General features: G+C 45.5%; 1 pseudogene; it reads right to left on the reverse strand.

Annotated features, from left to right (window-relative positions):
• Nucleotides 1-149: 149 nt before the first annotated feature.
• Nucleotides 150-19963, reverse strand: LOC125534773 (annotated as a pseudogene).
• Between the last annotated feature and the right edge of the window lie 1561 nt (nucleotides 19964-21524).

The raw sequence follows: 21524 nt of genomic DNA on the forward strand, positions 1-21524 counted from the left end.
TATATATGGAGTACAAGGGCAAGACGCCTCTCTTAGAAATAAGATAAGAATCATATAAGGAAAGAATACAATTAATCTTAACAAATCATAGCCTATAATAATCTATACGCCAACAAAAACAAATCGAAATTTACGTTGAAACTGAAAGATCAGTGCAGTATAGTTGTACGTGTAGGTATACGCGTCTGCGTGCGCCCGTGCACAGTCCGCGCGGCGGCCCAAGGCGAGATAAGCCTGTGCGGTGGCGGCTTCATGCGCTCGATCTTCTCGAGCACCATGACGACCTCGGGCATGGAGGGCCGGCTCTTGGGGTCGCCGGCGAGGCAGCTCATGGTGAGCTGGTGCGGCTCGCAGGGCGGCCCTCGACGTGTACTGCCCTTCCAGGTGCGGATCTACCAGCTGCGGCAGCCTCCGGCGGTCCGCCAGGTACGGTTTGGCCCAGCTCACAAGGTTGGTCTGCGGTGCCGGCCGGGCCGTGTCGAGCGCGCGCAGGCCGGTGAGCATCTCCAGCAGTACCACGCCGAACCCGTAGACGTCGCTCTTCACGTACAGGTGACCTGCACACGCACACACACACGAATTTTTGAGTGGTGATGGGGCTAACTATGGTGGGCGAGTGGTAGCTGTACGGCCGTACCTGTGGAGACGTACTCCGGTGCGGCGTAGCCGTAGGTGCCCATGATGCGGGTGGTGACATGGCTGTCGCCGTCGGCCGGGCCGTTCCTGACGAGGCCGAAGTCGGAGATCTTGGCGTTGTAGTGCTGCATGACGTACGACCCAAGGCAAGGCACAGCACGTACGTGCGTCAGTTGACTATTACTCTTACGTACTGGTTTTACAAAAAACTTAGTAGAAAGTGTGCGTGGGAATAACATTTTTGTTGACTATATAGGCAACTGAACGTTTTATATGCACGCGTACCGTGTCGAGGAGGATGTTGGAGGACTTGAAGTCTCGGTAGATGACATGCTTGTCCGCCGAGTGCAAGAAGGCGAGCCCGCGTGCGGCGCCGATGGCGATCCGTAACCGCAGGGCCCATGAGATTGGATGGACGGAGCCGCCTTCTCCTACCAAGAAACATACCCCTCAGTTTACCATCTCTCATGAAAGCCCAGGCTCTGGCGCTGAAAGTGAGGTGGGAGTGGCTAAGAAGGACTGATCCTAGCAGACCATGGCAAGGTTTATCTATGGCGGCTGACTGTGATGCAAGAGATGTTTTTGAAAGCATGGTTAGGATTGAGGTTGGAAGGGGTGACAGCGTCCTGTTCTGGAGAGATAAGTGGATACGAGGGGCTGGAGTGGCAGATATCGCGCCGCGCTTGATGGAGACGGTGCCAAGGAGAATCATTAACAGCCGGACGGTCCTTCAGGCTCTTACGGAGAACAAGTGGTACGAGGACTCAATGCCACGGCTACCTTCACTGCCCAGTTGCAGTGTATGCACCTCTGCCATGCAATCGCTTCAGTGCATAGAGATGCGAATGAACCGGACCGGTTCACTTGGCCGGCGACGAATACGGCGAGCTACTCGGCTAAATCGGTCTATGACCATCTTTGCTCGGGCCTGTAGAAATCACCAACGGCGGCTTGCACTTAGAGAAGCTGGGCGACCTTAAAGTGCAAGCTGTTCATTTGGTTGGCGTTACAATATCGATTGTGGACATCGGATAGACGGGCACGTCATGGCCTGCAAGACCAGCCGTCGCCATGTTTCACGTGTTTGCAAGCGGAGGATAACGTGGACCACATACTGGCCAAGTGCATTTTTGCACAGGAGGTGTGACATCGTGTGTTTGACCTGCTCGGACTTAATGTGGTAGGCACTACTACGAATGACACCTTCCCTGCTTGGTGGATGAGAGAAAGGAAGAAGTTCAGTGGAGCGGACAGAAGAGGCTTTGACACTTTCGTGACGGCAGTGGCTTGGACTCTTTGGAAGCAAAGAAACGCCAGGGTTTTCAACAGACAGGAGCAGCAGAAACCTGCACCCCTCATCCCCAATCTTGTGTTTGAGAAAATCACGGCATGGCATACGGCAGGGCTTGGAGCGGGACGTCTACAACGTTTTGCGAGAAGTTAGATTAGTTGTGCTTCGGAGTCGAGTAGGTGTGTGTCACCCATCCTAGATGTTCGCATCAGGGATGGGCTTCTTGTACATTAACTCTCTTTCATCTATAAAAATATGATACGCCATTGGCGTACTCTCGAAAAAAAAAGTTTACCATCTCTTTTCCCCAAAAAAAGAAGTTTACCATCTCTTTCACTTTTTCACTCAAAGATGTGACCTTGGCACCACATCAAAGTTTGTTTCTGTTTAGTGTGTATAGACCGAGTTGGGAAAGTGGCATTTGCGTGGAGGATGGCGTGCGACACGCGCGACACGCTCCCGTACGTCACGCTCTCGTGCGACGCACGTCTCTCGTGTGAGGCACGATTTTGATGCGATTACGTGCCGAATCTAGGCACGGCGCTGCTGATCTTCCGACCAGGATCAATCTGCCGGCGAGGACGCCGCCTGGAGCTCGCCGACGCCGATGGGGTGGTGGTGGACGCGCGAAGTTGGCCCGAGGAAGATGCGGTCAAGGTGGGCGGAATGGTGGAATTCCCTTGTCACCTGGCACGTGTCGCGGCGGCTGACCGGTGGGGCGACCCCAGGACGGTTCCCGAGGTGAGTAATGGCGGCGAGGGGGGAGGGAGAGAGGTTATTTGGCCGACGCATCGGCTCTTTGCCACTTCCTCCACCACTCCCCCACATTCGGATCTCATCCAAAGCAACCGCTGCGGCGCGACACTCCCAGAGCTAGGGTTCGATGTCGACGCGCGAGCAGCAGATGTGGGCCCTCTCCGCCGGCGACGAGGTGCTGATGGGGGGGCTCCAGGAGCTCGACCGCTGGTTTCCGATGGCGAAGGCCCTCAACGACGCGTCGGAGATGGTGCGAGACAAGCTCAGGGGAGAGGAGATCCCCCGCTGCTTCCCCAACTACGAGCGCCAGCCGGTGATGGGGGTGCTCCTCTGGACGATGCTGGAGGCGGAGTCGCTGGATCCAGAGCAGAGGGAGAAGTGGAAGGTGTTCCGCTCCCTCCGCTACCGCCTGATTCAGCCAAGGGCGTCACCGTCCATGCAGCCGCAGGCGCCACCGCAGGCGGTGGTGATGGGGATTCCGTCCCCTGGGTCTAGATGGCTCCTGATCGAGATCGAGGAGGACGAAGTGATAGCGGTGACTCCAAGGCGCAGGAACAGGACGCCAGCGACTCCAACCACGCTCCCCCGCCACTCCCCCCCCCGCGCGCTTCCCGAGGCGCTCGCCTCGCCTCCTTGCCCTCATCCACTGCCAGTAGGGCGCTCGCCGGCTGGTGGCCGCTTCTGGTTACCGGCCGGTGAAGGCTCCGAGGAGGAGGAGGGGAGGGAGTCCTTTGTCTTCACTTCAGGTATGTCTCCCAATCCCAAATACTTAGTATCTACTGCTTCAATTGAGGTGGATGATGCTAGAATTGGGAAGAAAAAATGGGAATATTAGATTACGTAATGTGAGTGAGAAGAAAAAAGAATTCAAGCCCCAAAACGCAGATGACTGCGATAGAGGTTCTGATGGTGTTGATTGTGGGGATAATATGAATTCTGTAGAAGGGTTTGGGGGGAGAAAAATTGGAAAAAGAAATATAGAATTAGTGGTTTTTATGCACAGATTGTTCATGACCATATGAAAAAAGATAATATTCATCCTATTCCTCTCTGGTATGAAGAAGATGAGGTTGACTTTGGAGATTTAGTAATTCATAAGACTCCCATTGGGGCCTATTGTGCTTCAAAAGAGGAGGGGGGATAAAATCAAAGAGATAGTGGCTTTGAGACCTCTGATTATTTTTGGGGGCTCAGTGGGAAAAAATGTGAAAGTGGACCTGGATGTGGACCTGGCCCGGTGGAAGCCCATTGGGCCTGATAACAACACAACCCAGGAAAAAGGGGTGGGGATGGCAGGTATAAAAGTTGGTGAGGGGGGGATGGGTGAGCACTTCCATCGTGTAGGGTTTCCCCCTTCTCCTCCCACGCCGCCGCCAGTAGACAAAATGGAAGGAAATTTTGGGAGAGGATTTGGAGGCCCTAGATTCAATCGTGGAGGAGTGGGAGGCTTTGCTAGAGGGAGATTCAACTACAGCAACAGAGGAGGTGGATGGAATGGAGGGAGATTCACCACAACTGATCGATTTGGTAGTTTTGGAAGAGGTGGTGGTAGATTTGGTGTTGGAAATGGAGGAAGCAGAGGGAATGAAGGTGGAGAAGAAAACGTCGAAGAAGGAGGGGAAGAAAACTTGATTTGGCAAGCTAAGACAGGGAAGAAAGAGATAATGGAAGGTAGGGTTGAAAAAGCTAATGAGGAAGGGGAGAACTCTGGAGTTGAGAAAGGAAATGAGAAGGATTTGAGGATTCAGAAAGACCAAAATGTACAACAGCAACTTCTGACTTCCCTTCTTTCTCAGTTAGTTCAGGGTATGAGAGGAGGAGAGAGAGATACTGGAAGGAATGGTTGGAAAATCCATGGAGGTCCAGGCTAGCAAAGACAGCATCAGGAGAGAAGAGAAAAGTGGAGAACATATGCAGAAAACTGACAAGAGAGGTGATCAAGAAGTAGCTATGGAAATGAAGAAACAAGGGGGGAGAGGCAACTGGCAGCTAAATTTAGATGACGACAAGAAAGGGGGGGAGAGGTTTAACAAACAAGTCTGTGGTAAATGCAAAGACCCAAGACACTCTACCAGGGAGTGTAGAGTGGGACACTGCTTGATATGTGGAAGGGAGAACCATATTACCAGTGAATGTAACCTGTTAAAACAGATGAAACCAGTCCCCAAGTATGTGGGATATACTGCCAAAGGACTGGGGATTCTATTGGTTCAAAGCTATAAAGATGTGCTTGTAGCTGAACATACAAATCCCTTAGGTGTGATGATCATTAGAGAGGGGAGTATAAATGAGACTGAGCTCATAAAAGCTATGGGGGAGATGTTTGACTGGGGATGGCAGTGGAGAATGAAAGAGTTTGGGGAAAATGGTTTCATGATGAGATTCCCCAACAAGGCAAAACTAGTGGAGCTGGCTAAATTTAATGATTTCAATTTTCTTGGGACAGGGGTGGTCATCAAGGTGCAGCCTTGGTCTCTGGATCACCAAGCAATGGGGAAATTGCATACTGTCTGGATCAAGTTGAGCAAAGTGCCTGATTGTTTCAGACACTTCTTAGGCATGTGTGAAGTGGCTGCTGCAGTGGGGCCTGTGCTGGAAGTGGATATGGATACAGTTAATGAAGAAAAAGTGAGGGTCAAATGTGGGATCAGAGATGTAGAAAGAACTCCACCTCATGTGGAAATTGCTGCCCCTGATCTACTCATGTTCAGGATTGGGGTTGAAGTGGAGAAGGTGGTGGAAATTGGATGGTATAAATAGGATAAGAGAAAAAATGAAAACACACATAACCCAGAGGATGAGGAAGGGGAGATTGACAATAGGAAGAGATCCAGGATGGAAGATGCTAAACACAAAGGCATTGCACTAGGTTGTTTGTCTCAGACAAAGTGAGGAAGTGGATGGGAAACTGGCAAGAATGAAATTACAAATGGAAGAAAATATGATGCAATGGCAAGATGAGATGTACTCTGAGAGAAGAAAGTGGCAAAAAGAAAGTGATATCATGTTCAGCAAGATCAAGAATTTGGAAGAAGATAAAGCCAGACACAATGCACTGTGGGCTAAAGCTGAGCAAAGGATTAAGGATTTGGAGGGCAATCAACAAGCAATGCAGGGGAAAATCAATCAACAGCAGGAAGAAATCCAAAAGTTAGTACAAGAAGTTGTTAATAGGGAACAATATGAAATGGAACTGGCCAATATGGACTTGGAAGACCATGAGAAAGAAAACCAACAGAAAAAAGGAGAATCTGAGTCTGGAAAATACAATGAACCTACTGATTATAATGCCAGTCAGGAATCAATTGGGACCCTGGGTGAAAGAATGGTTGACTTGCATGGAGCTGAGGTTACAGATAAGGAAGAAGAGGAAAAAGAAATTAAAAGAAGTCTCAGAAACAAAGGGAAGGAATATCAGAAAATAGAAGAGATGGCTAAATCAGAGCTGAAGAAAGAGATAACTATGGTAAGGATTCTGGTGCTGAATTTGTTAATTCTTCCTTACTACAAATTAGCTCCATGGTAGGAATTGATTTAGGATGCTCTATTGATATGATTGAAAAAACATAGACATTATTAATAAAATGGAGAAAGCTAGAAGAGATATTTATTTTCAAAACATTAAAAGAGAAGAGGGAGGTGAGAAGGGAAAAGCAGGTGAGATTGTGGAAGAATGTGGAAACACACCAGTATACATTAATACTGGAGATGTGGATTTGGATGGATTATGTTCAGATTTAGATCATTCTGACGCTGAGATTGAGGAACAACAATACAAAAATATCAGAGAGATGTTCTCTAGGAAAAAGGGGGGTACAAAAGGCTCACCAGTATTTAGCTGTGTGAAGCAATCAGTTGGAGTTGGTTTGTTAAGGAGGAAAAGAGGGAAGAAGACTAATTAGTCTCTAACCCAGGAAAATAAAAAAAGTTGGACTGGATAATAAAAATTGGAAGTTACCTTTTAGTAGCTACTCAAAATGAGGGGTGTTTTTTGGAATGTGAGAGGTATAGGTCAAGATCACAAAAGGAGGTATATTAGAGAGATGATCATGGATCACAAACTAGATTTTGTTGGGATTTCAGAAACAATCAAACAAGATTTTACTAAAAATGAATTGCACAACCTGTGTGGGGGTAAAAATTATCAATGGTGCTGGAATCCTCCCAGAGGAATGTCTGGGGGATCCTACTTGGTATTAACAGAGAGATGTTTGATGTTGAACATATTGAAAAAGGGCAGTATTTTATAAGAGTGTTGTTATTTGACAAAAATATAAAAATGCATTGGAATCTAGTCACTGTGTATGGTGATGCACAGAAGGAAGGAAAAGCTAATTTCCTTGCTGAGCTTGCTAGATTATATCATGACAATCCTTTGCCCTGTTTGGTGGGGGGGGGGGACTTCAACATTATTAGAAATAACAAGGAAAAAAAAACCTATGCTAAATGAACAGTGGTCTTTTATGTTTAATGCCATAATTGAACAAGTTGGTCTAAGGGAACTGCCTTTAAATGGGAGACAATACACCTGGGCCAATTGTTGGGGATCGTAGCAGAAATTTAAAATTTTCTACGCATCACCAAGATCAATCTATGGAGTAATCTAGCAACGAGGGGAAGGAGAGTGCATCTACATACCCTTGTAGATCGCTAAGCGAAAGCGTTACAAGAACGCGGATGAAGGAGTCGTACTCGTAGCGATTCAGATCGCGGTTGATTCCGATCTAAGCGCCGAACCACGGCGCCTCCGCGTTCAACACACGTGCAGCCTGGTAACGTCTCCTACGCCTTGATCCAGCAAGGGGAGAAGGAGAGGTTGGGGAAGACTCCATCCAGCAGCAGCACGACGACGTGGTGGTGAAGGAGGAGCGTGGCAATCCAGCAGGGCTTCGCCAAGCACCGCGGGAGAGGAGGAGGACTTGGGAGAGGGGGAGGGCTGCGCCAGAACTTGGGTGCGGCTGCCCTCCCACCCCCCACATATATATAGGGGCAAGGGAGAGGGGGGCCGGCCCCCTCAGATCCAATCTGAGAAGGGGGGCGGCGGCCAGGGGGGTTGCCTTGCCCCCCAAGGCAAGGAGGGCGCCCCCCCTTTAGGGTTCCCCCAAACCCTAGGCGCATGGGCCCTAGGGGGGAGGCGCCCAGCCCACTAAGGGGCTGGTCCCTCTCCACACACAGCCCATAGGGCCCTCTGGGGCAGATGGACCCTCCCGGTGGACCCCCGGAACCCCTCCAGTGGTCCCGGTACAATACCGGTAACCCCCGAATTATTCCGGTGACCGTATGATGACTTCCCATATATAAATCTTTACCCGCGGACCATTCCGGAACTCCTCGTGACGTCCGGGATCTCATCCGGGACTCCGAACAACATTCGGTAACCACGTATATCTATTCCCTATAACCCTAGCGTTATCGAACCTTAAGTGTGTAAACCCTACGGGCTCGGGAGTCATGCAGACATGGCCGAGACAACTCTCCGGTCAATAATCAACAGCGGGATCTGGATACCCATGTTGGCTCCCACATGCTCCGCGATGATCTCATCGGATGAACCACGATGTCAAGGATTCAATCAATCCCGTATACAATTCCCTTTGTCTATCGGTACGATACTTGCCCGAGATTCGATCGTCGGTATCCCGATACCTTGTTCAATCTCATTACCGGCAAGTCTCTTTACTCGTTCCGTAACACATCATCCCGTGATCAACTCCTTGATCACATTGTGCACATTATGATGATGTCCTACTGAGTGGGCCCAGAGATACCTCTCCGTTACACGGAGTGACAAATCCCAGTCTCGATTCGGGCCAACCCAACAGACACTTTCGAAAATACTGGTAGTGTACCTTTATAGCCACCCAGTTACGTTGTGACGTTTGGCACACCCAAAGCACTCCTACGGTATCCGGGAGTTGCACAATCTCATGGTCTAAGGAAATGATACTTGACATTAGAAAAGCTTTAGCATACGAACTACACGATCTTGTGCTAGGCTTAGGATTGGGTCTTGTCCATCACATCATTCTCCTAATGATGTGATCCCGTTATCAACGACATCCAATGTCCATGGTCAGGAAACCGTAACCATCTATTGATCAACGAGCTAGTCAACTAGAGGCTTACTAGGGACATGGTGTTGTCTATGTATCCACACATGTATCTGAGTTTCCTATCAATACAATTCTAGCATGGATAATAAACGATTATCACGAACAATGAAATATAATAATAATAACTAATTTATTATTGCCTCTAGGCCATATTTCCAACACCAATAACCAGGATGACCCTACTTATGAGAAATTGGACAGGGTGCTAATGTGCCCTGCATGGGAGGAAAAATATACATTAACCATTTTACAAGCTTTTGCTAGGGAAATATCTGAGCATACTCCTCTATATTTAGACACAGGGGAATCACAAACAAGCAGCTATACATTCAGATATGAAAATGCTTGGTGTTTGAGAGAAGGGTTCAAGGAGTTGATATGTAAAACATGGAATGAAAGATATAGAGGGGATGTGTTAGAAATATGGCAATTAAGAATGAGAAAATTGAGGAGAAAAGCCAAAGGTTGGAATAAAGACATGGATGCTTGGTATAGGAAAATCAAAGTTGAAATTATCAAAAAGCTGGATGATATAGATAAGAGAGCTGAAGTAATGGGCCTGACTGCTGCAGACAGATCTGAACAGAATGAACTTAGGTTGCAACTTAAAAGAATTATGACACAAGAGGAAATGAAGTGGATACAAAGATATAAAGATAATGAGATTAAAGATGGAGATGGGAACACTAGATACTACCATGCAAAAGTAAATGGGAGGAGAAGGAAAAACAGAATAATCTCTCTAGAACAAGAAGAAGGGACCATAGAAGGTGATAGTAACCTGATGGACTATATTACCAAATTTTACAAAAACCTCTTTGGCCACCCTGAAGAATCTAACATATCTTTGAGGGGTATGGAAATGGATAAAATAAAACCACAGGATAAAGATGGGCTAATATCCCCTTTTTCCTTAGATGAAATACATCATGTAGTTTTTGGGATGAAGAGGAACAAAAGTCCATGGCCAGATGGGTTCCCTGCTGACTTTTATCAAGATTTTTGGGACCTGGTTAAATGGGATCTGAAAGCCTTAGTTGATGAGTTTGCCAAAGGGGAAATTAACATAGCTAGGCTCAATTATGGCATCATTACCCTGATACCTAAGACCAATGATGCCAAACAAATTCAAAAATTTAGGCCTATTTGCCTATTGAATGTGAGTTTCAAGATAATTACTAAGATCTTGATGAACAGACTGACCAAGTGTGTTCCCCCTGTAATTTCCAGAACACAAACTGCATTTATCAAAGGGAGATACATTATGGAAGGAGTTGTCATATTGCATGAAGCTTTGAATACATTTCATAGAGACAAAGAAGATGCTCTGATTTTTAAAGTTGATTTTGAAAAAGCATATGACAAAATTAAATGGCCCTTTGTTATACAAATGCTTGAGCTAAAAGGTTTTCCACATAAATGGTGTGATTGGGTAGTGGAAACTATGAGAGGGGGGCATGTAGGAATTAAGGTCAATGATGAAATTGGTCCTTACTTTAAAACTTTTAAAGGTTTAAGGCAGGGAGATGCTATGTCACCACTACTTTTTGATGTGGCTGCTGATGCTTTAGCTATATTAATGAATAATGCCCTATAACATGATATTGTCAAGGGAGTCCTTTGTAAAAATGACAACAAAGGAGTTAACATGTTGCAATATGCTGATGACACCATTTTTCTGGTGAAAGATGATTTGGATAGTGTGAGAAACCTTAAATTCATACTAGGTGCCTTTGAACAAATGTCTGGTCTCAAAATAAATTTTCATAAAAGTGAACTGATGTTATTTGGGAAAGCTAAAGAAAAACAATTGTTATACCAGGAAATATTGACTTGTAAAATGGGAGAGCTGCCCATTAAGTACCTGGGCATGCCTGTGTCAGATAACATGATTAGGAATACACACTGGAGCTGTGTAACTGATAAAATTGAAAAAAGATGTGGGTGTTGGCAGGGGAAACTGCTAGGATCAATTGCTGGTAGGATCACCCTGGTTCAAGCCTGCCTGACTAATATTCCTATGTTTATGATGTCCTTTTATGCTGTTCCAAAAGGAATCATTAAGAAGGCTGATTTCTTCAGGGCAAGGTTGGTTTGGCAAGAAGATGAAAATGTCAGGAAATATCATTTAGTCAAATGGAGAGAGTGTTGTCTACCAAGAGATGTGGGAGGCCTAGGGATTCTCAATCTGGAAGTGATGAATATAGCTTTGTTGGCTAAGTGGTGGTGGAAAATGGAGACAGAAAAGGGAATTTGGCAAGATGTTCTGAAAAGAAAATATAAAAAAGGAAAATGTTTAGCATTAATAGAAAAGAAACCTGGTGACTCTCAGTTTTGGAGTAGCCTACTGAATATTAAAAATATCTTCTATAGATTTGTTAAGAAAGAACTAGGAGATGGGAAAAACACTAGATTCTGGGAAGATACTTGGGTAGATGATAAACCTTTAAAAGAGGCTTATCCTAGAATCTATGATATCTGTTTTGATCATAAGATCACTGTAGATGATGCCATCCAAAAAGGATGGAAGGGGTTCAAATTTAGGAGGACCCTGTATGGGGAAACTCTGGATTTGTGGAATGCTCTGAAAAGAAGATGTGAAAGAATAGAAATGAAAGGAGGGGAAGATAAGATTACCTGGACTCTCACTGCTGATAAAAAAATTTCTGTGAGATCCTTATATAAGAAAATGATTACAAATGGAATGAAATTTCCACAAAAATACTTGTGGAAAGTCAAAGTTCCTGCAAAAATCAAAGTCTTTTTATGGCTAATAAATAAGAAAAGCATTTTAATCAGGGATGTCCTACTCAAAAAGGGGTGGAAGGGGGAGGAAGGCTGTGTGTTTTGTGGGCAGGATGAATCAATTGATCATCTGCTGTTCACCTGCTCTGCGGCATCTTTGATGTGGAGCTTGGTCAGATGTGTTTGTGGTTTGAAGACCATTCCTGTGAATGTTAAAGATTGTTTTGGGGGGTGGATGAACAAATTTAACAAAGAAGATAAGAGATTAGTGTTGGTTGGGGTTTCTGCCTTATTCTGGGCAATCTGGAAAAGTAGAAATGCAATTATATTTGAGAATAAAAGGATAAATGATCCTTTTCATATAATCAAACTGATGAGTCGATGGTTGGTTGATTGGTCCATCTTGCAGATAAAGGAGCCGCCAAGAAAAATGTTGGAGCTGGGAGCAAGAGTACTAGAGCGGGCAGCAAGTGAGGTGTATGCAGCTGGGCAAGGTTGGAGGTTCAACGTGGTGAGGCTTTCCGGATGAACGGCTGTGACATCTTCGTTGCTGCTGCTGCGGTTCTCAGTCTCTTGTTTCTGCTTGCTCTGTTTGGCAGCTGCTACTATGTTATTTTGTTGTCGCTTTAGTGGTTTGTGTAAGACCTATTTGCTCTGGATCTTGTTCAAGAGTTGTTGCGGCTTGTGCTGGCCGTTTAGTGGGATGTTGGTCTGGCTGAATGTTGGTCATGCTTCGTTATGTAGCCGTTAATACTCTGTTACTCGAAGTTGGTTTTCAGTAATGAAAATCGGAAGGGGGCAAGCCCTTCTTTGATAAAAAAAAAGTGTGTATAGACCATCCCACCACACTTACTAAGAATAGCCAATCCAAAGCGGTTGTCAAAAAGAGTCACAACTCCAATACACATGAAATCAAACAAGCGAAGTTACAAAGAAACACGCATGCAAGACTAATAAAGTAGCTGCAGGCGGACCGAAAATGCTCTTTAGAGCTCGGGCTCCCCGGAGCCCGAGTTTGACTTGATCAAAATTTAAATTTTCACATTTCAAAAAAATTTGAAAACAAATACACACATACTTAGAGACATAAAGCATATATGTGTAAATTTCCAGAACAAAACACCTTAAAATGAGTGCTACACAAAAAGAACAAATCTAAGGCTTTTTAGTAGATGCACTATTCATCCTAAAGGTCCATGAATTTGTCTTTTTTTGCACAGATCGTATTTTAGGGTATTTCATCCTCAAATTTTACATACATACACATAACATCCTTGTTTACTTGTATGATTTTTTTCAGATATTTTTGAAACTGAAAAATGTGAATTTTGAATTTTTCAAAAAATCCGGCCTCCATGGAGGCCGATCGAGCTCCAAAACGCCCTACTCCGGGCGGACTCACTTCTGAAGAGATGATTCTCCAAGCTCCCCTTGGCCATGAACTCGTAGACAAGCAACAGCTCCCTCTCCTCCAAGCAGTACCCCAGCAGCCTCACCAGGACCAGGTTCGGATGCGACATCCTCCCGAGAAAGTTCACCTCACACTGCAAGAATATTAATTGTGTTCTTATCCTTGTCTATTCTCTAGATAGGAACTCCACTTCAACAGTTCAATGCTGATGTCAGCATGTGTATGTGTAAGCACCTGCCATTCTTCCAGGCCCTGGCTGCTCCCCGGTTTGAGCTTCTTGACGGCAATAGCCATGCCGCTGACAACGCTGCTGCTCGTGGGGTTCATCGTCTTCTTGTCGACCCAGCCCTTGTAAACCCGCCCGAACCCGCCCTCACCTAGGACGGTGTCGGGCTTGAAGTTCCTGGTCGCGGCCTTGAGCTCCGCGAACGTGAAAATGCGCAGGTTGGGCACCTCCAGGATCATGCCCTCCTCCGGCTCCAAGAAAGCTGCTGATATGTTGCCAGCGCCATTAGTACTTCTGCTGGTGATAACGCTCATGGACGAGCCCTGGGATTGTCTGGCATTGGGTGCAGACATGGGTGGAAGACTGTGGCTTGCGGTTACTGCGCAAACAAGAGATCGGTGAGACAGAGAAGAGAGAGCTGAATTAGCAAAAGGTGGCAAGCTGCTGCAACAACAAATAGGCTAGAAGTTCCATATGAATAATAATATACTACCCTTTCTCAAGACAATAAACAAACAGGTAAGCCTCTTCGGTTTATTGAAATTTCATAGGAATTTGGAAGGATTCAACTCCTTAAGTTCTGAATTACTCCCTCCGTCCCAGAATATAAGATCATTTATCAAACTTTTTTCAAACTAACATAGTTTGAGAAACGATCTTATATTATGGGACGGAGGGAGTAGTTAAGTAAGCAATAAATGCATGTTCTGATGAAGAAGTGGAAGTAACTACTACCTTGGAGTTGGAGTTGTCCATGGTGGCCCGGTGTGTTCACCCCATCTAATTCGGTTTCCTCGGAGCCGAGCAGTTCCCCATGAAATTACAGCAACGGCTGAAAGGGTAGTGGATCTGATCTCTACCCAGAAACCACGTATGTTCTGATCTCTGCCTGCAGAGACTGATGTCTTTGCTTCCACCTTTAATTAGCTGGTGCTCGTCCTCTCTACTTCGTCGTTCCTGGTAGTATATAAAAAGCCTCCGCTCTCCTCCTGTGGAAAGGCCAAGCCCCTACGCGTTATGGAAGACCTTGCCAACATTGGCGCCGCCGTCTTGGGGATCTTGTTTGTGCATACTCCCTTCGGTCCTTTTTACTCTGCATATAAGAATTGTCTCAAGTCAAACATCGTAAAGTTTGACCATATTTATATAAAAGAATATTAACATGTACGATGCTAAATTTATATAATATGAAAACTAAAGTCATGACGCATCTAATGTTATCAATTTCACATTCTAAATGTTGCTACGTTGTTCTATAAATTTAGTCAAAGTTTACGAGGTTTGACTTCAAATAAATTTTATATGCAAACTAAAAAAACCGGAGGAAGTACTACGTAGCATGGGTTAGCTGCTGCATGTGTGCTACTGAGGTGCTCCTTTGACCGCCAAACGTACGGCACGTCAATCTCTCTCATGTGCTTCCTTCCAGGCAATCGCAGGGTGGAAGGGGAGCAGAGTGACTTTGGATTCGGTAAACAAAGGTGATTTTGGAGACGGTGGTAGAATCTCACCATACAAGGATATGTTAGTACGGGCTCTGGCTGAGTTAGGTAAATAAACGAGACTGGAACCAGACCTCACAAAATCCGGCCCCAAACATCGGCGGAAGCACACGGGCGCTTCCATGGACATTGACCGGTTAGCACTCAAATGTTCCGTTCCATAGTTGAATATCTCATTGTAAATCATCAAATTCAGACAACTATATGCAATGTAAAATCTAGTCAAATCTTCGTCGTCTCCTTATTATTCCCTCATAGTGAAGGTCCCGATCGCCGACGAGGTAGAGTAGGACATGTGACACAGACTGACCCACATACGACACTAGGCGCCGCCCTCTCCCATGTCCTACTCTTCCTCGTCGGAGCGTGTGGCCTCGGCGTCGCCGCTGGAGGTGAGATCGATGATGGACGTGGACACACAATTCTTGTGGTTGCGATGTTAGGGGGTGTCAGTCACATGCCTCGGGCCACCAACTCGGCGGATACAAGCGTCATTTGCACAAACGCAATGGATTCCCGCTAGAACGAGTCCGTCCGCGGTCAAGCGCACTCCTCCCGGGAGTGGCAGAGAGACATGCAGACGTCCATATCCTCCTCGTGGCCGCAAGAAATATTTCCGACGTGCAGCTCGGCTAAAGCTCTTTCAACACTTATCAAAAACCGAGCCGGTGTTAGTCATCTCGGATGCAATGCGACGGGAAGATATCATGCTTACGTGATACCATGATACGGGCTCCTGGGAGTCGTTCGATCTCATATCCGACTCCCGGGAACTCTTGAACATTTTGCAAAAAAGCCATCCGAGAGTCTCAAAATTGTGCATAGGTACAATAGCTCCTCAAAGTCAGATCTCATATCCAACGGCCAAGAAGGTCGTATCACAGTATCGCATAAATCTCGGTATCACCTGACATTTCCCCGCAATGTGACGCCGAGACTTCATTGCAGAAGTGTGCTTTCGTTGAACTAGTTTCAAGACCGACGACCGAAGATAATGTGGACCTCAGATGAACCAGGTGTGTCCAGACTTGAAGACCGGTTTAGGGGCTACTGAGGATGTTCCGGCTAAGGGGTCTCTCCTCATGTCGAATCCCGAGTTGAGGACCCCTTGTCGGTTTTGACCCGGGGTACATCAGGCGGCCCATGGTCTATAATTAGAAGGGTCCAGAAGATTTCACATATACTCCAAGACTCTGGATTCGTGGAGGATTCTATCTATCCGTATGTAGCCAATTATGATCTTGTAAACCTATGACCCACGGTACCTAAATAAACTGAGCGGTCTGGCACGTAGACAACATAAGAAATCTCTAGGTAGATACATGTACTGTACTTACTTCATCACAATAAGACTGGTTTTTGTGCACCCACGGACTTTGCACCCCGGGTGCACCCACGATAATAAACTTAGCAAAACATTTCAAAAAAATATAAAATTTTGTGGAAGTGATTATGACAAAATGTCTTAGGTACGTACAAAATATTGGTTAGCCAAATGGCATCTGAGGAGTTCTGTACAAAAAAACAAAGTTTATGCTGAAACATGTGAACAGTAAACTTGGATGCAGAGCATATTTTGTATTTCATTTTGTATGGAGATCATTTGATGTTTCTTGGTGACCAAACTTTGCAAGCTCCTAAAACATTTTCTCATAATCACATCCACGAAGTTACAGAATTTTTTATTGTTTTTCCTATTTATTTCAAAATTATTGTTTACTATGTGGGTGCATCAAAGTTGGGTGCAGCCACTGTTTTCCCTCGCAATAAACATAAGCGGGACATAGGGTATTATCTCCTAGGAGAGCCCAAACCTGGGTAAAGTCTTGTGTCCCCATTACCATCACTCCTAGACTCATAGCCTAGGATCCCCTACCTCGAGATCTACCAGTTTAGGTTCCGTCACAAGTGGCTTCTTTAGAAAAGGGAGAACCAACATTAGGTTTGAACCAGAGAAGATTAGGCTTGCAAGTATTATATCTGTGATCCAAAAGGATCAACCAGTTCTTATCACCACCAGCAAAATACCAACTAGCCCAAGAAGCAAGTAAAGACATGTTAAGCTCTCTCAAATTAGGAACACCTAAACCTCCATAAACTTTTTTCAGGGATACAAGCCCCCAATTGGCTAAATGAAATTTATGAACATAAGACCAGTGGCGTGATTTAGCCGATTATGATCTTGTAAACCTAGGACCCTCGGTACCTAAATAAACCGAGCGGCCTGGCATGTACTTACTCCATCGCAATAAACATAAGCATGACGTAGGGTATTATCTCCTCAGGGTGGGTAAAGTCCCGTGTCCTCGTTGCCATCGCTCCTAGACTATCCCCTACCCTGAGATCTGCTAATTTAGGTTCCGTCACAAGTGACCTCTTTAGAAAAGGGAGAACCAACATTAGGTTTGGACCAAAGAAGATTAGGCTTGCAAGTATTATATTTGTGATCCAAAAGGATCAACCAGTTCTTATCACCAGCAGCAAAATTCCTACTAGCCCAAGAAGCAAGTAAAGACATGTTAAGCTCTCTCAAATTGTGAACACCTAAACCTCCATAAACTTTTTTCTGGGATACAAGCCCCCAATTGGCTAAGTGAAATTTATGAACATCTCCCACATTCCCTCAAAGGACTGACATCCATTTAGGAAGTAATAGTTGTAATGAACCATTTAGGAAACTTAATGGTAGACATCGGATATAAAGAAATACTAGCAATGCAAGTCCGAAGCAACACTACTTTGGCCTCGTAACTGAGAAATTTATCTCTCCACCCACAAATCCTCTTAATGATTTTATCAATAATAGGTTGAATATCTTTCCGCCTAAGCTTGAGATAGTGCATAGGCACTCCTAAGTTCTTAAGGGGAAAGTGATGATCTTACAACAAAAGATTTGAGCTAATAATTTAGTGGCATCATCCTCAACTTTAATTGTAAGAAAATCACATTTATTATTGTCAATCCTCATGCCAGAAAGTTGGTCAAAACAAGAAAGGGGCCACTTAACATTCCTAGCAGTGATAGGGTCGGGATTAAGAGAAAGGATGGTAACGCCGGCGTATTGGAGACTAACAACACCCCAGGTCGACACCGGAAAGAATCCCAGATATTATACCAGCTCGAGCAGCCTTGGCAAGCATTTTAGAGAAAACATCAGCAATTAGATTGAACACAATAGGGGGCTGTTAAACTTTTTCCCCAAATAGGGACCAGTGGTGTCATTTAATCTAACACAAAAAGAACTCTGTTTTAGGATAGATACGATCCAAGTAATCCATTTGTTGCGAAACCCCTGAGGTGATCATTTCCACAAGGAACTCCCAGCTGCTCTTTTCCATAAGCACAAGGTTGGGGATCAAATAGGTTCTTGTGGCGGAAATTTGGAGGCTATGTTTGGTGCTGCTCTAACTACCGTGCGCAGGTTTACTGATCAATTCTTTCTGATCTGTGGATTTGCTATGAGAATTAGGGCCAGTTCTTTTCGGCGATTCTCCCAGAATCGCCCCCCTCCCCAGCTTCTTCCAGAATCGCCATTCCATATTTTTTTTACAATCCTATTTAGTTAAGGTCTAATTAGCTAGGATTGTAAAAAATATATGGAGTGATGATTCTGGGAGAAGCTAGGGAGGGGGGTGATTCTGGTAGAATCGCCCAAAAAAACTGGCCCTTATATCCACCCGTTGACAGCCATCCGCACTTTTTAGCATGTTGTTTCCAGAGCCATCTGCCCACCTTGGACCGGCAGGCAGGCCGTCTCAGTTGGTGCGGAGTCTGCGGCTGTCTCGTTACCATGTGATGCATGCACGCAAACGCAATCGACTGATCAAGGATTACACATTAGAATATACGAGTAGTGTAAAGGGTGCAGGAACACAAACCGTGTTGTTCACCATTGTAAATCAACGAACCTGTTAGCAAGTCCGTCCGTCGGCGCGGTCAATGGTCATGGTAATATCCCGGCAAAAAGAATGGTTACAGTAGTGCTACTATAATCTGGCCACAGATATGGCAATCCTATCCGTATCCGGGCCTTTAACCAAGTAGTCAAATGTACAAGGGAGCTTTACCGCTTTTGCTAGTATTTGTTTTGCAACTCAATTTTTCTATCCGTTCAGTCAAATGCCTGGCCGGTTATTTCAAACGCTTTTTTTTTCAAAACGGAGGCAAAAATATTTGCCTCACCGATTAATTAAGAAGAAGAGAATTGCCCAGTTAATTTACAAAAAACCGGGCGAAAACCGATACAGACTCCCAAATGCGGACTACTCGCAAAGTAGGAAACACCAAAACCGCTTAAGCGGCCCTCTAAACAAACAACACCCGCAACCCTCAACATTTGAAAAACACAATGAAACTCCTACTTTGCGACATGTGCGTCGAAGGCTATGCTGTCCTCTCTGCTACAGAAATATAAGAGCGTCTATCACTACTTTAGAAAGGAGTACCATATTTCACTAACAGGGTTATATAAATATAAGAGTAATGCTACATGCACGTGGTAATACAGGCGTTTTACGGAGTAGTTTTGACTTGGAACATTATGATTAGTTTAGAAGGGGAGGGAAGGGCCCCACCCACCTGAAAATCAAGGGCGGGGGGGGGGGGGGGGGGGGGGGGGGGGGGGGGGGGGGGGGGGGGGGGGGGGGGGGGGGGATATAAGGGAAGGCTTCGTAATCACCCGTCATGCGGCCTTTGCTTTCGCCGCCACCTTCGTCCTGGCCTCGCGCTGCGACTGCTCGATGGCGAGCCGAAGGGCTTTGTGGTTTTGCGACGGAGCCGCCACGCGTCGGTCTCCACCATGATGAGGGAACGACGGAGGACCGCGGCGCGTCCGTGCAGGCCCGACGGGCGGACAAAGCCTCCCTCGTTGCTGCCCTATCCATCGCCCGCTGCCTCTTGTGGCATGCGGCCCGCACCTCGGATTTGGGCATTCGCGTCCTCGTCAACGTTGGTGTGGGCACGACAAACGATCGATGGTCGGGGACTCTGTCTGGGGCAAGTAGAGAAGGCAGAGAGGGGCGTGAGAGGCATCACATCGGAAGGGGCCTGAAGCTGCGTTGACGCGACGGCCCGGTGCCGTCCTCCTCACTGTGCGCCGATCAACGGGGGACGACTCGTAGCCAGGCTTCTGTTGCCATCCCGCTTCAACCGTGATCGACGCAGCGCAATGCAGATGGCGAGCTCTGCCACGTCATCCAGCTCTGCACCGCGGCAGCAACGAGTCCCAGTCGTCGTCGGCGTCGGACGACCACCGAGCGTTGCGCTGCTGCCGTCGCTCGCCATAGATCCGAAGGGGAGAGGCGAAGTGAGGAGGAGACACCGAGAAATGGAGCGGAGAGTACTTGACTCCGGTCAAGAATTCGTTTAGAGTGGAGATATATGTGGGGTGGGGTTGGTTGGTCCGACATGACGAACGGGCCCGGGTGTGTCCGGACCTCCCTTGTCCGCCCCAGATTTGAGATGGATTTGAGGAGTTTCCTGTTAGTACGGACGCCTGCGGCCAATTTGGGGAGGCTAACCGGGTCGTGCCCCGGCCAGTTTGGAAAGCCCTGTTGTAGATGCTTTTACCTAGGCTAAGATGCCACTTCCGGCTAGCACGGGCCTTCAATTTTGCTTCTGGGCCCAAGAAGAGCAACCCAGAAGGAAGGAACGCAAGGTGAGTTTCCGGGACCTCCTGCATTATAGGAGCCCGACACACAGGAGTCATATGACCTGGCCAACCCACTAGGGTGCACGAGAGAATTGTTTTTAATTGCGCGATCAGAAAATCCCCAAAACGCAGCGCACTTCTAAGAAATTGAACTCGCAACCTCTACCGAACACCCGAGTGACCAAAACTAATGGCTGCTGGTGAATGATAAGAAGCACGGAATATTTAAGAACACACCACAGCGTTGTGATTTGAAAACAGGTTTTAAAACTTTCAAAAAAATGAAATTTGTGAAATTTTTGAAATGACGAATATTTCAAAAACATGAAGAATTTTTAAAATTCCAAAAAATTCTAAAAAAGGTGAATAAAATTTGGAAATTCAAACATGTTGGAAGCAAATCTATTTTTTGGAATTCTGATTCAAAAAAATCAAACATATTCGAAAAATATGAAAAAAATTATAAACCCTGAGGCGTAAAGTGCGAACACTTATTTTAAAATTCTGAACATTTCTTGTGAAACCCAAGCAATTTATTAAAAACAATAATGTTTCCAAACGCAAACATTTTTCGGAAATGGGAACGAATTTGGAAACATGAACAAAATATTGAAATTCTAAACATTTTTGAAATTTTGAACATTTATTAAAAATTATAGAAAAAAATTGAAATTCCATACAATTGTTTTAAAATTGTATAACTTTCAAAAAATGTGAAAACATTGAATTATCAAGTTCTTCAAAAATTTGAAATTTTGTTTTCTTAGATTTTTTGAATTTAGTAAAATCAAAAGAGAAACACACAAATGAGAAGTAAAAGAAACAGAAAAATTGAAAGAAAAATAATGAAATTTGAAACAAGAAAACTGATAAAAATGAAGAAGAAACAAAACAAAAAATGGTGTCCCGCACGTACTGCAAGTGGGCTGGCCCATTCCGTCATCTCCTGTGCGTTTCACCAGCAATTTAACTTAGTGAGCGTCATATAGGGCTCAATCTCTCGGAGCTGCTCATAGGGTTAAGAGTTGCATACATGCGTTTATAGAGGTGAATGTATATGTGTATATATAAGTGTCTGCGTCTATACTATTATAAAAAAAGTAATTGTATTTATTTAATCAGTTTTGCGGAGCAACTAGTTAATGGGTACCCTTTAGGCTGGTCGTAATGGTAGTATCATAGCTAGTATCATGC

The sequence above is a fragment of the Triticum urartu genome, chromosome 2 (assembly GCF_003073215.2).
Source record: "Triticum urartu cultivar G1812 chromosome 2, Tu2.1, whole genome shotgun sequence".
Classification (NCBI taxonomy): Eukaryota; Viridiplantae; Streptophyta; class Magnoliopsida; order Poales; family Poaceae; genus Triticum; species Triticum urartu.